Genomic DNA, 15,948 nt, shown 5'->3' with positions numbered 1-15,948 from the left:
GTGATATAAATTTCTTTTTTTCAATTTTTGGCCTTATTATAAGGTTCATTTTAAAGCAATATAATAGAATTACTACAAATGCGTAGTCAACGTAGTTAACAATTTTCATGCGATTGCAACAAAAAAATTGTTTTTTTGCAATCGCATGAAAATGTTTCACTGTGTCCCCACCTCATTCAGCAACATTTTTCGCTCAAAATTTTTGTTGCTGCAACAAAATTTTCATGCTGCAAATGAGGATCAGGAAAAATTCCTCGTGTCCCCCGCACTTTAAGGAGAATTTTTGCAACATTTTTTATTTTAACCAATCAAGTTCGTTAAAAACTCAAGACAAATCAAAACAAAAGTTTTTCAATCACAACAAATTAGACAAGACTAGACTTCAAACTAAACTACATAAGACTTCAACATGGCGGAAGACCAAGCGAAGAAAAACCATTCGGAAGAAGAAAAAAGTGAACTTATTAAATTTTATAACAAAAATAAGTCACTGTGGTCTTCCGAAGTCAATTTTCGGAATGAAGAAGAGAAATCGAAGGTCAAGGAACAACTAACAAAAGTTCTTGATGGAAAATATACCGAAGCTTTCCTTGATAAGAACTTTCATGCTTTCCGTACTGCTTTCATACGTTTTTCGGAGGTCAAACCTTTCTGAGGGTATGGTTTCATCATAAAAGTAGAGAAAGGAAAATTATCGTCACCTGTACATAGATATGGTACTTTTCTAAGACGACCAAGAAGTGCTGATGGTTCTGGCAAATTAAGTGCACCAAACTGTATTGGTCCCAAAGGGACTTGGGGACCAATTTTTGCCATCTGAATTTCTGCCATTCATCCCTACATCAGCAAAAAGGAATTCGTATTCTGGTCCAATTATTCCCATGAAAATGCTACTATCACTCCCTTTGTAATTTCTATAATGCGAGCCAGAGTTTTTTGGTTGCTGTATAGCAATGTGTTTTTCGTCGACACCACCTAATCCATTTGGAAAATTCCATCGATGATAAAACTTTTTTGCAATTTCCATCCATTCTTTTGTTGCTTCCGGTGTTTTAAAGTTATTTTTTCCCAAAGCTTCAGCGATAGCACTACACACCTCCTAAACTATATAAGATATTGCTTTCTTACTGATCCGGAACGTCCATCCTTACATATCCTTTGAATCCTTCTAGATCTTCTTCCTTTAATTCTTTGAACAAGGTGTGATAGGCTCCATCGACCTTCCTACGTTGTAACCATGTCCTTGTCCAAATAAATCCTTTGAATTTTTTTTCTTTGTTTCTTCTTCATCAAGAAGAAGTGCAATAGAAGCAATTATTATACTTCGATCAACTGCGACGGCCATATCACTGTCACACATGCTTTGGTTTCATTTTCAAAGATTTTGTTTCATGTGCTGGAACTCATGCGACGCAAAAATAACTTTGCGATCGCAACAATTATTTTTGTTCAAGTACTTGATTTTTTTCCTCGTGTTGCGTGGGATTTGTTTTCTTCATTTCGGAAGTGGGCGTCTGAGGACCAGAGTGGTTCGTGTTCTTTATAAAAATTGATAAAGTTTGATAGAGTTTTGCTTTGGTTTCACGTTTTGACTTTCCGCCATCTTGCTTGTATGTTATTAAATGTTTTGCTTTGTCTGATTTGTATGAACGAATTTGATTGGTTAAACAAAAATGTTGCAAAAGTTTTACTCAAGATGCGGGGAAACGACAGGTTTTTACTTTCGAATTATGTCTCTACTTTTTAAATGTAAAAATTTTGTTGCTGAAACAAACAAACAAACAAAAAATTCAAATCGATTTGAATTTTTTTGTCTCAACAACAAAAACTTTCAGAAAGAAATGCTGCAAATTCTAGTAATTTGCCAAGGGGACACACGGAAACATTTTCATGTGTTTGCAACAAATCGTATTTTTGTTTCAATCGCATGAAAATTTGTTTCCGTGTCCCCGAAGCTTTATGTGGGAATTATTCACCATAATTCATATATACTACCCGTTAACCAGTGAAAAAGTCGAATTCCCACTATGTCGTGCATTCTTTTTAGTACGAATTAATGAATTATCCTGCGATAAGTTCTTAGGCAAAGCTGCGGTGCAATATCTTCCAACACATAGACAGATTGCAGTTATAATAATAAAGACTAGCTAAGTCTCCTGATGTTGAATGCCAGGTTGAGTGTCCAAGTACAGGTGCACCGTGCCGCACTCCTGAGAGGAACGCTTATTATCAGTTTGCTTTATTATCATTTAAAGAATTCTTTTGCAGCAGCGGTTTAGATAACACGTGATGCTACCTGTTGTAACCCCATTTTGTTTAATAATTTCCCGTGAAATTTCAAAATTAAACCTAGGAGAATAAAAAAACAAAATACAATTTTCTATTGTTAAAAATGCAACAGAAACATATGCGTATGACTCAGTCACTCGGTTCTTTTGCGTAAAATCTGATGTAATGTAACTTTATGGCAACCAAAAAATAATTCACCACCTGGTGAAGTATCCAAATTACAAGCACTTTGTTCCGCTATTTGAACTGTAAACAAACGTAATAACGCTTGGATATGAGTTTTGCAAAAAAGTCTATTAAATACGTATGATACAGCATAAGATAAAATATGATGTCTTTTCATTTTTATTTGAACGAATTTAAGACAACAACTTAATTATTGGTTTTTTATTAGGGTAGTTTTTGCCAAAACACTGACCACATATTTTAAATTTGCATAAACTATATTGACGGAGCGCAACAACAACATTGCTTGAGATTATTTTGTTTTTTACTGTGTTGTTTTCCTGTCATCTTTTTTTTATTACCATAGATAATATTTATATTTTTTATGGAGGAGGTTAAATTGTGTTTCTTGATAACTGCCCAGGCTATATATACGGAAAATACGTTTTTCCAAACCTAGCTACAATCTTGTTCATAATATGTTGACCCAAGACGGCTAATTTCATAATTTGCCGCCACAAGTAATTGCGTGGGATATTTTTATATTATATTTACGCATTTTGAACGTGTTTACTTGTCGATGTTCAGAGTTGCCTTAAGATTATTTGGAAAGTTCAATTTCTTAAAATGTGCTAATTGTTGCTGCCGTCAGCATGGTCATTTTTTACTAATTTCGGGGCTTTCGTGAACCCTGACGTGGATCATTTCGGTGTGCCAGGCTTACGTGTGTGCAAATGCATTGACTTTTTGACACTTGTCCATATCTTGGAGGAAAGAATACGGAAGGAGAAACAACTTCATTTCTGTACGCTTTAAATGTATTGAATTTTCTATTGTTTTTAATTTCAAAAGAATCAGTGCGTGAGGTGCTCAACCGAGTCTTTTTTGCAAAAAAATGATCAAATTCCATATTCTCCTTTAATAGGGGCTAACTTTTTCTATTGAAATCTGACTGTAACACGCTGCAGGCATATTTGTATGGAAAGTGTGCCTAATATAAGTCGGTAAACATTGCTGTTAAAAACTTCAACAATACGTTTGGAAATAAGCGTTTAACCATGATATTAACCTATTTTTGCAGGCTTGAGTATACCACTTTGATCATGAAAAACATTATAGATAGATATGCACCGGACGAGTGCCGACAAAATGTGTGCTGGATTAATGCTTATTCTAACTAAAGAAATAACTTCTCATAACAGAACGTCGTTTTAAAACGAGATATAAACTTTTTCTTTTTGTTTACAAAAGTGTCGAGCATGTGCTTCTTCGCTGATTATGTTAACATAAGAACAAAAGAAATTTTACCGATTTATGTCTTCTTGTTTTGATAATATTATTAAATTCATCATCAAATTATCTAATTGTTTTTATAACCAAATAGTTGCGAATTGATATTCACGAATAATTTAGTCACACAACAGCCAAAATTTCAAATTAAGTTTCTATACAGACACCTGCTAGAACCTCACGCAGTGTTTCAATAGAATTAAAAGAGTTATTTCTCCTTCCGTATTCTTTCCTCCAAGTCCATGTTAAGAACACTGAATACAGCCTTTCTTAATATTGTTATTTATACATTAGGAATAGAACAGCTGCATTAAAAATCGAACGTTAATTAACCCTTGAAGCACAAAAAATTGTTTTCTGTTGTTTAAAACTAACTCAGTTTTCAAGATCTCTAATACCCTATTCACACCTAACAAAACTGGTTTAAGTTATATAAACTGGTTTATTCTCATTAAAACTCGGGTTTTTACACATTTGCCACTATCAAGAATAAAATTTAGTATGCTCAGTATTCTGACTTGAAGCATTTTTGAAAAGAGTACAAAACATTCTCTGGTCAGAACCATGAATAAAGTTTGTCAAGAATCTATCTGGTAGCTAGGTTAGCTACATCATAATAATGTTTCTTGAAAATTTATTTAACTTAAAGTTTGCAAGCGGACCACAACAATAATCGTCTTTTCACTTTTAAAACTTCTCCTTCAGCTTAATAACAAAGTCTCTTCAACTATACAGCCTCATGTTTACTTTGCATTTTGGAATCCCCTTTTCAATATGAATGTGTAGCTAGCTACTGCTACTGATGTGCATAATCACTATAATAGTTCGACCGCGTATAATACACCAAAAAAGTTTTGTTCTGAATGAAAACTTAATTGGAATATGAGTTCAGCTGCATTTAAGGTCGGTTCTCACTGGTGGTTTAACAACGTTTATGAGCACATATTCAGCATTTTATGTAGACGTTCTCACTGTAACTTGAAGAAGTTACAAACTTAAGCTACTCTGTTGGAAAAATGGACGAAGAAGACGTGGATTACTTATTAGTAGCAGTTTTGTTGAGAAGAAGGAGACGAAGACGTTATGTAGAAAATAGAACGAAGAGGTTTTGGGCTCGTGAAATATATCAGAAACGAAGTACACATGGCTTATTTCATTCCCTGGTTCAAGAATTACGGTTGGCAGACCGCGAGTATTATTTCAGGTTAGATGCTCTGTCATATATTTTGACTTACAAATAATTCATAATAAATTCTTAATAAATTTTTGTTCATGTCCTTTTTACTGTAGGTATTTTCGCATGTCACCAGAAAGATTGGAGCATCTTCTAAGTTTAGTTGGACCCTTGATAAAAAAGCAGGACATTCAGATGCGGAAGTCAATCAGTGCACAAGAGCGTCTTGTTCTGACATTACGATTTTTAGCTTCAGGAGAATCCCAACAATCGCTCAGCTTTTCATTCCGCATGGGGAAATGCACAGTCAGTAATATAATTTCAGAAACGTGCTCTACAATATATAAAAGCTTGAAAGATGAATACATACGCACACCAAAATCTGAGAACGACTGGTGGAAAATTTCAGCTGAATTTGAAAATACATGGAATCATTGTATTGGATCCTTAGATGGCAAACACATCCGAATTGAATGTCCACGAATGAGTGGAACCTTATACTATAATTATAAAGGTTTCTTTAGTATAGTATTGTTGGCTATTTATATTGTTCGTAGAACATCAAGAGTTACAAACAACTGAGTATGATTTTTTCACTCATAACGTTGTATTTTTATAACTGATAAAAAATCTGTCCGTCGTTTGTCGGTGTCAAGTCTTGTCTATGTTGCATGTTAGCTGCCTGTGCATGTCCATGCATGGGAGTTAACGATACAGGCCATATGCTGTCATTTTGTATTTGAAGACTATATCTTATATCTCATCTTGTGCCATGCACCTAGTTTGAGGCGGCAATGCTGCAGGTTCTTTTGCAATTTGTTTTCCAAACAGCTCCTCGATCGATTCTTCGCGGCGATTTTCTATTCTGGAATTAATTTTCTTCAATAAAGAAGGTTCTTTATCAGCAGATACAGAGGTGTTGTGGGATATCACTCTTTTTTTCTTAAGCAAAGGATTTGAAACACGACCAGGAAAAACGTTGCTGGCAAGAGACTCGGTTTCATTGTCAGCACTGTCATCAACTTCAACAGAATTCTGTTGGGGACTCCCAGTATCCTCTGCCAAAACAGGTTCCTCTAGTGACACTATGTTGGTTTTTTCGTCTCGCGGATTCTGACAAAATTGTCTAACCATTTTAAAAACATAAACGGTTGGAAATCTTTTTCCGTTTTTTTCAACAGCCTCTCGCGAAGTTCCTCAATGTTGTGATTTTTTTCAAATCAATTTTCGTTTTTAGGCAACGTTTCTTCAGATTACTGAAGGCAGACTTGCCACGATCAACTAAATATAATATGTAATAATATGAATACATGTTTTGTGAAATCAAAACACAAAAAATATCAGAAAATTTCACCATCTTCTAAAAAATTCAATTGCCCAACAACGTCATTCCTAGCGTTAATAATAACATCACGTTCCTTATACTCCTTGCATGCCTTGTTATATGAACAAGGGTAGTTCAGGGGCGGATCTAGCGTACGTCAGAACCGGCAAGCGACTGACATTTTTTCAAACCTTAAAAATGTAGATAAGTGAAAATTAAAACAAAACGCCGGTCAACCAGCAACCGATATTACGGCATTGTGTTCGGCGCCGGGCCTGACGTGTAGCGTTTTATCGAATTTACGTGGTCTGTGTACTAGGTTGTGGATGGCGTATTTGTCTTCTGCCTTTCGACGTTTCTGCCGATGTAAGTCAAAACGTGACTGGAATTCGTATATTTTTTGTTGATTTGATGGGTCAAAACGGTTGATTTGGCTGTTTTGATTGGTTGTTGGGTTTTGACTGACATTCCTAATTTCAAGGTCAGCCAAAAGCACTATTACTTCTGCGCGAGTATCAAATTGTGTAAGCATAGAAAAACGGATACCGGTTTTGTTATCTTGCGGACCCGTCAGTGGCCAAGAACTCTCCCACCCCGGATTAAGGTTATATGTTCGCCCTTGATTTTATTCTTTTTGTTCAAACATGGCTGCCGAGAGCATGTTTGAGCTGGTCCCTTGTCATCTTGTCAGCTAATATTTTATAAGAAGATTTGCTAAATTAAACTAAACTCAAATGTAAACAAACTTCAGTCACTCTTCATCACACATCACAGTGCTTGCAGCCTTTGATTTGTCATAAAAAATAAAAGTTTAAAGTTGGCAGCTATAGCTTTGACAAAGCTCTTGAACAAGACTTATGTTTTTATTTAGCTCTGAAAGTACTGGAAATTGCTTGTACGCTTCCATCCTGCTTGTTGGTGACAATTCGTTGGTTGAGGTTCTCAGAATTTTAACGTCATTGGAGCTGTTTCTGTGTTCTGAATATTACAGTAGGCACCCTGTTTTGTTGTCGTTATTTGAAGAACGCAAAGGTAAGATATTTAAATCTGTTGATAGCGTTTTGCGAATGGTAGCATCTTTCAAAACTCTTGATGCTTCAGGTTCTTCGTGCTCTAATAAGTTGGTAAAAAATGAAGACATTGGTAACTGTAAAAATCAAAAGTGGTGTAGCTTACTTTGCATATTTGCTTTGTCGTCAGTGTCATTGGCCAACATTAATACATATTTTCCGGATTGTGGTGACTCAAGGGATAAAATTTTGTTTAATTGTATAATCAGTCCAATAAATCCCACTCCTTTTCTTTAAGGACATTGAAATTTCTATTTTGTTTACAAATTTTTAATGTTGACTTAAGTATCACCTTTAAGCCTAATCATTTTTTCCCCATAATTTTTCTGCCTAACGGTACAAAGCGAAAGGTACCGCACATCACAAATAGTACCCGGTTTATTGGAGCGCTAGCTGACTGTACTTGTCTGGCACACTAAATAATATATAATGTTATTGAATGTTGCCTAGGCAAGCTGATGAGCCCTGATATTGGGCGAAACAGTCTGATAATACATAATTCCTACCGTTGTTTTTAATATCCTCTAACTTTATACAACAAATACATTTTTTCCAAAATTAACGCAAAAGAGTGGTTTTACACGTTAACGAGTAAGAGGAGATTGGACTTTAATTTAGCCTGTTAACGCTTTAGAATGCCGTAAAAAGCAAAAACTTCCCGAGCTTCGCCCCTACCCCATTTGGGGGGCTTACAGCGCCCCCTAAAGCCCCCAGCTGTTTTGGTGTGCAGCGGTTTGCTACGCAAAATTTGTGACTTACATAAAAAAATTCTATATTCGCCCCTGTAGTTCCTGATTACTTCAGCCAGCATGTTGTCTTCTTCTAGAGATAAACAACGCTGTTTGTTTGCTGCCATTTTGAAAACAAAGTTTGAAATGTTCTATTTTCTCTTTTTCAGCATGATAATTATCGGAAGTCTTTGAAGTAACCGTTTATCATTTTAAAACGCTGGATTTATAAGCGTTTATCGATGTTTTAATTAAGATTAACAGGTACCAAAGTGATTCTCATAAGGGTTTAAATTTGAGTGCTTAAATATTAACGGTCATAAACGCTGTTAAACCACCAGTGAGAATCGACCTTTAATACTTTAATTCCCGTGCTGCACGAGCACGCCAGCGATCCGCCATTTTTGTTTATGTTTAAACATGGTTTTCGATAAAACACGAATAATACAACTTCGACAGGTTGTTTTATTAACTAGGTTAAACTGGCTTCATTAAAACAGGTTTTACTGTGGTATGAACCGGTATATATTAGACATGGCTTTGTGAATGAGGTATGTAATGTCGTAAAGACATCGCCGATGGAGAGGACTTGGACAGAAGAAGAGGAACGATTTTGATTACAAAAGAGTTATGATAGTGAATAGAGAGGAGGAGATAAACAGAGATATATTGTAAACACGTGTTCTTATTTAACCTATTTTCCCGATATTAAACTGGCGACAAGGAGAAGGGAATAACAGACGAAGATTAAATTCGACAAGATTAAATTCGACAAGATTTAATTCTTATTATTTGTAAAGTTATTTTAAAATTTTATCCAGTTGCGATGGCTGTTCGAAATGTTAATCTGCCATCCTTTCCAAAGTTTTCCACAGAAGATGTGTCCACACTGGCACTGGAAGAAGTATAAACAAAGATTTGAACTTTTGTATCACGCTATTGGTGTCACACATGAGTGTCAAAAACTAGCTATGTTGACCTACGTTGGCGATATCACATATAAAATTTATAAAAATGTTAAGCCTGAACGCGAAGGTGTAACATATCCGAATGTCATCGCGGCGTTAGAAAAACACTTCAAATCACAAGTAAATAAAAGCTACGAAACATATTTATTTCGCAATAGGATACAGCAAGGAGATGAAACGATACATCAGTATTTTATACGATTAAAAGAACAAACAGTAAAATGTGACTTTCACGATAAAAATTTGGAAATCAAAAGACAGGTTGAACTTTTTACTACTAACATCAAGTTACGTTTATATAGCTTCAGAAATCCTGATAAAACCTTGGAAGAAATACTGGTGACAGGAAATACTTTAGAAAGCGGTGTGAGTAGTAAACCCTGCTTAGCGTATTTTGATGAAAACAAAGAGACATTTATGTTTACAGACGCTAGCCACTATGGTATATCCGCCGTATTGTTGCAGAAAAGCAAGGGTAAAGATGATGTTAAGGTTATATAATATTCATCCAAATCCCTCACAGAAACTGAAATGAAATATGCGCAAATCGAAAGAGAATGTTTAAGCATAGTTTACGGATGCGAAAAAAATCGCTTGTACTTAATCGGTAGAGAGTTCATCCTATATTCAACGACCATAAAGCATTAGTCAATCTCTTAAGTAACCCAAAATCCACGATACATCTGCGAATCGAGCGACTAACATTTCAACTTCAAGGTTACAGCTTCACGATAAAACATGTAAAAAGTGCAGAAAACATATCAGAATACGCTAGCAGACAACCTCACACCCTTCAGCGACGACAAAAAGAGCAACAGTATAGAAGAATATGTAAACTTTACAGCCACATATGCATATTATTATTATTATTATTATGAATGTTTATACAGGATGGATATAATTCAGTTTTTAAAAAACTGCTCTTAATATATGTCCTGTGAAAAATAAAATAATAAAACATTATTATATAACAGTTAAAAAACATGAGTTAAAAATACTAGCTTTACAATAAGGCATAAAATAATTTATTACAGGTTAAAATAGCTTTTAGTTTTTCTTACGAAACTTGGTAATGTATCCGATTTTCGAATTTCGATTGGCAAGTCATTATAAATCTTTGATCCCATAAATTTAAAACCAGATCTATTTACTTCAAGTCTCACTCTAGGTATTGTCAGTAAGTAATTGTTGTTTCGGGTGTTTCTACTGTGCGATCTTATCTCGAAGAAATCTTCAAAATTGCTACACACCGCTTTTTCCAAGCATTTTCTGACGAGCATGACAGCATGTTTCTTTATTTCATTCATAATTGGTACTTGACGTTTCTCTGTCACCTTCGCAATTCTTCTATCAAGCGATTGAAGCTTATTTTGCTGGCCGTTGGTAAGATTCAGGTTTGTAGTGCAGCAGTAAAGAAGCGTTGGCAGCAGCATTCTGATATTTTGGTGATGGCATTTTTCGTTAAGTTGGATTTCAATGAGAGTAGTAAACGAAGCTTGGCAGACATTTTCTTGTAAAGACTTATAAAGTGATGGTTCATAGACAAAGTCTGGTCGAGAACAGTCCCAAGATATCGATATTTGGTGGTTGCGTTAATTAGCTTTCCGTTGATTTCCAAGTTCAAGGTTGATCCGTTTTTATTCAAATTTTTGAGAGTGCCGAATATCATCAATTCGGTTTTTCCAGCCTTCAGATTTAATACAAGTTCGTTTTCAATGAAGTACCTGTCTACGTTTTTCAATTCAGCGTTGAAAGCGATCTCAAGTTGCTGGCTTGTTTTTCGTCCAATGTATAACACGGTATCGTCCGCAAAGTTTAGTACTCTAGAATGTTTTAAACAATTTTCGAAATCATTGAAGTAGATTAAAAAGAGACAGGGTCAAGAATGGACCCCTGTGGTACACCACAAACAATGGGGTTGGGCTTAGACCATTGACCATTTACTTCACAAATCTGGGCGCGGTTAAACAAGTAGTCTGCGAACCAGTTTAGTGACAAACCTTTGACTCCATAACTTCTTAGTTTTGACAGGAGAATGGAGTGGCTTAAAGTATCGAAAGCCTTCAACAGGTCAACGTAAAGCACACCTGTTAAATTCCCTTTGTCCATCTCCTTCCTGATTTCCTCTGGCAGATAGAGTGTGGCTAATTCGGTAGATTGTTTCTTCCTGTATACGTATTGGTTGGGTGTTAAAATTTCATTTTCTTCAAGATAGTTCACAAGTTGAACATAAACAGCTCTCTCCATTATTTTAGATATGACCGGTAGGATGGAGATCGGTCGATAGTTTGACATTTCGTCCATTTTCCCACCCTTGTGGAGTGGGATGACTTTCGCCAACTTCCATTCAGTTGGTATGGTGGCTGTTTTTAGCGACAAGTTGATGATGAACGATAAGGGACTTGATAACGCTGTGGCTCCGTCTTTCAAAAGTCCTGATGGTATTTGGTCATAACCTGTAGCTTTCTTGCGCTGCAACTTCTTCAGCTGACTTTCAACAAATACATTTGAAACGTAAGTGAACGCAAAAACAGAATTCGTATTTTCATTCACTTGACTTGGCTTACTCCATATAAATTCCTTCATTGGCAGTGCAAGAGATTTAAGTTTATTTGCACATGTGGAAAAATATGTCAGTCAATGTGTACAAATGCTTCCAATTTTGTTTATTTAAATTCTTTTAAAAAATCATCATGGTTGTAGTTGGTATAATTACGACAAGTAATTACTTTTGGTGAAAGTTTTTGACCAGTGTGTCTTCGAACGCAAGCGACGCAATCGTGATCGCCAATACTCAAGGGTATAACTTTTGTGGAACGAATTAGCGAGTGATTGTTTGTATAAATCAAATCTATAAGGGTGCTTGATTTTCTTGTTGTTCTCGTAACCGCTGTTACCAACTGTTTAAATCCCTGGACAGCCATTAGCTCTTTAAATTCTGAATGATCATTTTTATTTTTATAGTTAACATTAAAGTCGCCCATAATGATAACTTCTAGCGATAGGTCGTTAACGGTCTCAAGCGTGTATTGAAAATATTCTTTCCACTTCTTGTGTAAGTGAAGTGAATTGTCCGGGGGTCGGTACATACAGCAAATTAGATAATGTTTCGCTTTTTCCGGGCATATTTCGATCCAAATGTTTTCTAAAAATTCTTCTCGTCGTTTCCAGTTTATATTCTCCGATACGTATATAGCAACACCTCCTCCTAGGCCAGTTTTTCGTCTCTTTTCTACAAACTGGAACCCCGGAATACAAAACAAGTTATCGCTTTCGTGTACAATATGTGTCTCTGAGAGAGATAAAATTGAGTTTTTCGTTTGACGATATTAAAACAAAAACTTCACAAGATAAAATATGTCAACATCTAGCCAATATTATAGAAAAGAACAACTGGCACCTACTAGACAAACCGACTAACTACCCTGATTTAAGTAGCAAAGAACTAGACGAACCGAAGCATTACTGCAAGTTCAAAAACGAACTCGCCGTATCGAACAACAAAGACATTGTCTTAAAACAAAGACGCATTATCTTACCAAAATGCTACCATAACATTGCTGTTACATTAGCTCATCAAGTACACCAAGGTGTTCAGAAAACAAAAGAGTTACTCAGATCGAAAGTTTATTTTCAAGAAATAGAGGATATGGTTGAAAAGAAAATTTAAAATTGCATTCCATACCAAGCTGTGACACCAACAAGAACAGATGCGCCTATCAGAATAATGGATATACCAGAACAAGTTTGGGAAACTTTGAACTTTGATTTTCTTGGACCATTTCCCACAGGATTTGTCGTGATCGACCAAAGATCTAAGTTTCCAGAGGTGGAATTTCTCAAGAGTACCAAAGCTGAAACACTGAGACCTTGTTCAGCACATACGGTAATCCACGCAACGTTATCTCCGATAATGGCCCACCATTCAGCTCGCCAAAAATCAAATCTTACTTCAAACAAAGGGGAATAACACACAGACGCATCACTCCACTATGGCCACAGGCAAACGCAGAAGCAGAACGATTTATGCAACTGCTTAATAAAATCGTGAGGACAGATAAGCTTGAACACGAGGATTGGAGGGAAGAAGTTTATAGATTCTCATTTGCTTACCGCTCCACACCTCATAGTACTGTTGTGCCCAATCTTGGAACGCGCCCCGTCTTAAGACTGGCCAGGCCAATCTTCCGACAGTGACAAATGGGTGGCCAGTCTTAAGACTGGACTGCCCAATCTATGGACGTACATGCCCAATCTTAGAACAATTGTGCCTCTTAATAGAAACTTTAAATTGAAACTTTTCTTGAAAAATCAAAAGGCCAAAAATTTATATATACCATGTATTTTATGTATAAAAAATTGAAACTACTTAACCATATTAGCATAGTCTATAAGGTTTTTCTTCTATAGACTATGATATTAGCTAGCTGGCTACAGCTCGCTATCTGGCTGAACATCTCATTCAATGGAATTAACAGCTAGCTAACTAATAATATGGTTGAATACGATTTTTCTAATTCTTCATAAATATAAACATTTTTTTAAAAAATTTAGCTACTACTGTACAAGCTGTATATAAATGCTAAATGTATAACACATGCTCTACCAGCTACCTAGCTAGCTAGCTACGATTTTCACTCTACTGTGTCCAAAAACTGACCGGGTCAATTCAACAGTACCGAAAATATGATGTTTTAATGTGCCTGAGAATGTTTGTTGGGACTTGGAAAAAACAGAGCTCGTGTGGTACATCCCTTCTTTAAAATCTAAAAGGCGCCAAAGATGGGCCTAACGTGGTCTTTTGCCTAATCTTGTGACGCCCTGCCCAGTCTTAAGACTGGCCGGCCAGTCTTAAGACTGGGCAATTGTATGTCCAAAGATTGGGCAGCGTCCTAAGATTAACCAGAACAGTACCACCATAGTTGCCCCTTCAGAACTTATGTTCAATTGAAAAAATAGTTATTCAATACCATCAATAGACCACAAACTAATATACGAAAACCAGGAACAAATAGCTACTGACAATGACAAAGCTGCCAAAACAAGAAACAAACAGTACGCAGATGAACGTCGACATACGAAAGAACAATCGTTATGTGAAAGAGACCGTGTCATTGTCAAGCAACCGGAGTACAATAAGCTTTCCACTCCTTGTGGAATAAAACCCTACAGAGGTACGAAAATAAAGGACACCATGGTCACCACTCAATCGGAAATTGACTCATCCAAAATCACAAAAAATATTTCTCATTTAAAGTATCCTGGCAACTGCACCTACTTATATCATCATCAAGGATGAGAACGGCATCGCCATAAAGCCTCAACGTCCAGTATCGCAACCCGTAAACAAACCTCCATTCAGAAACCTCACACCGCCCAACCAAAATCGCCAAGCTTATCCCACCAGATCAAGAAGACCAGTTAACCAGGAGGAAATACTGAACACTATCCATGTGTAAATATTACGACATTACGGTAAAAAAAGGTAGTTCAGCAGTCGAAACCCCTGACATTTTATATGAACGTTGTCTGCTGATGTTTTGTTACACTTAGATACGGACTACGTGCATATCGTCTAGCGAAGGGGAAGATGTAGTGTCATAAAGACATCGGCGATGGAGAGGACTTGGGCAGAAGAAGAGAGGCGATTTTGATTACAAGAGAGTTATGATAGTGAATAGAGAGGAGGAGATAAACATTGATATATTGTAAACACGTGTTCTTATTTAACCTATTTTCCCGATATTAAAGGGTATGATTGAGACTGTTGTTAAAATGCATAGAAATATATGCCATTGCATCAATATACTTTGGATCACGTTTATTTTACAGCAAATTATGTAGCTACGATCCTGGACAAAATTTTGTAAAAAAAAGCAGCTTTCTTCGCTGTTAAACAAATATTGGCGATAGCGTTAATCCTATTCGGTCCATGGAGAGGAGGCGAATTCCGCCCCCCCCCCCCTTGACGGTTTTTTTTAATAACTCCTTATTTCTATATTATATGGCTATGAAACTTACTGAGTTCCAATATTTATCTATTAGACACCTGCATGCCAAATTTTTTGGTCACATACCTTTTCAGAGGCTTTGATATTGGCTATTACTCGAAACTACCCCTAAAAATCTCTATGAAATCCTTATAATGGGGAAAATTTAATAACTTCTGTTAGGATTATCCTTAGAACTTGAAACTTACAACACAACTTTGTTTTATTAAGAACAGTCATTTTGCAAAATTTGGACACGTAATTAATCCGATTTCCCGATTTTGTCGATTTTACCCGAAAATCGGAAAAAACCGGATTTTCGAGCAATTTTTGGCAATTTTTTATGCGATACACGTAAAAAACGGAAAATATGTTAAATAACTTTTATTTATCTTTCAGAAACTTTAAACAGAATGCAAAAATTCGCTCTGGAACAAAAGTAATTAAACTTTAAGCAGATAGTGGCATTTTTAACAAATTTGAAGCTTCTGATGACGTCACGGAAAATGTGCTGACGCAAGCAAAAATTAATTGCTGCCATTTTGTTCCTTTTATGACGTACTATAAGCGTGCCAAGTTTGGTTCAATTTGAACGACCCTATCAAAGGTTATTGAGGCCCCCGTTCATAATATGTTCGAAAAAACCCGGACCGAATAGGGTTAAACAGTCAATAGTGCGCAAAATCCGCTTACTACGAAGTTGCTACTTTTACACATGCGTAAGCAAGGTTAACTCCCTTTACAATTTGTGGGTTTAATTTTCCAGCATGCCTGCATCACGGTATATTTCATGTCGTTGCCACAAATTCCAGACTATTCGATAAGGATGACCATCCTGACGTCAGCAAAACATTTTCAGATTATTTGACAAGTTTAAAATGCGTGAATCTAATACAGAAACAACCTACATAATTACTTATGGTGACAAAGTTTAAAATTTACGTTTAATG

The sequence above is a fragment of the Hydractinia symbiolongicarpus genome, chromosome 10, assembly GCF_029227915.1.
Source record: "Hydractinia symbiolongicarpus strain clone_291-10 chromosome 10, HSymV2.1, whole genome shotgun sequence".
NCBI lineage: Eukaryota > Metazoa > Cnidaria > Hydrozoa > Anthoathecata > Hydractiniidae > Hydractinia > Hydractinia symbiolongicarpus.
This window is presented reverse-complemented; position numbering follows the sequence as displayed.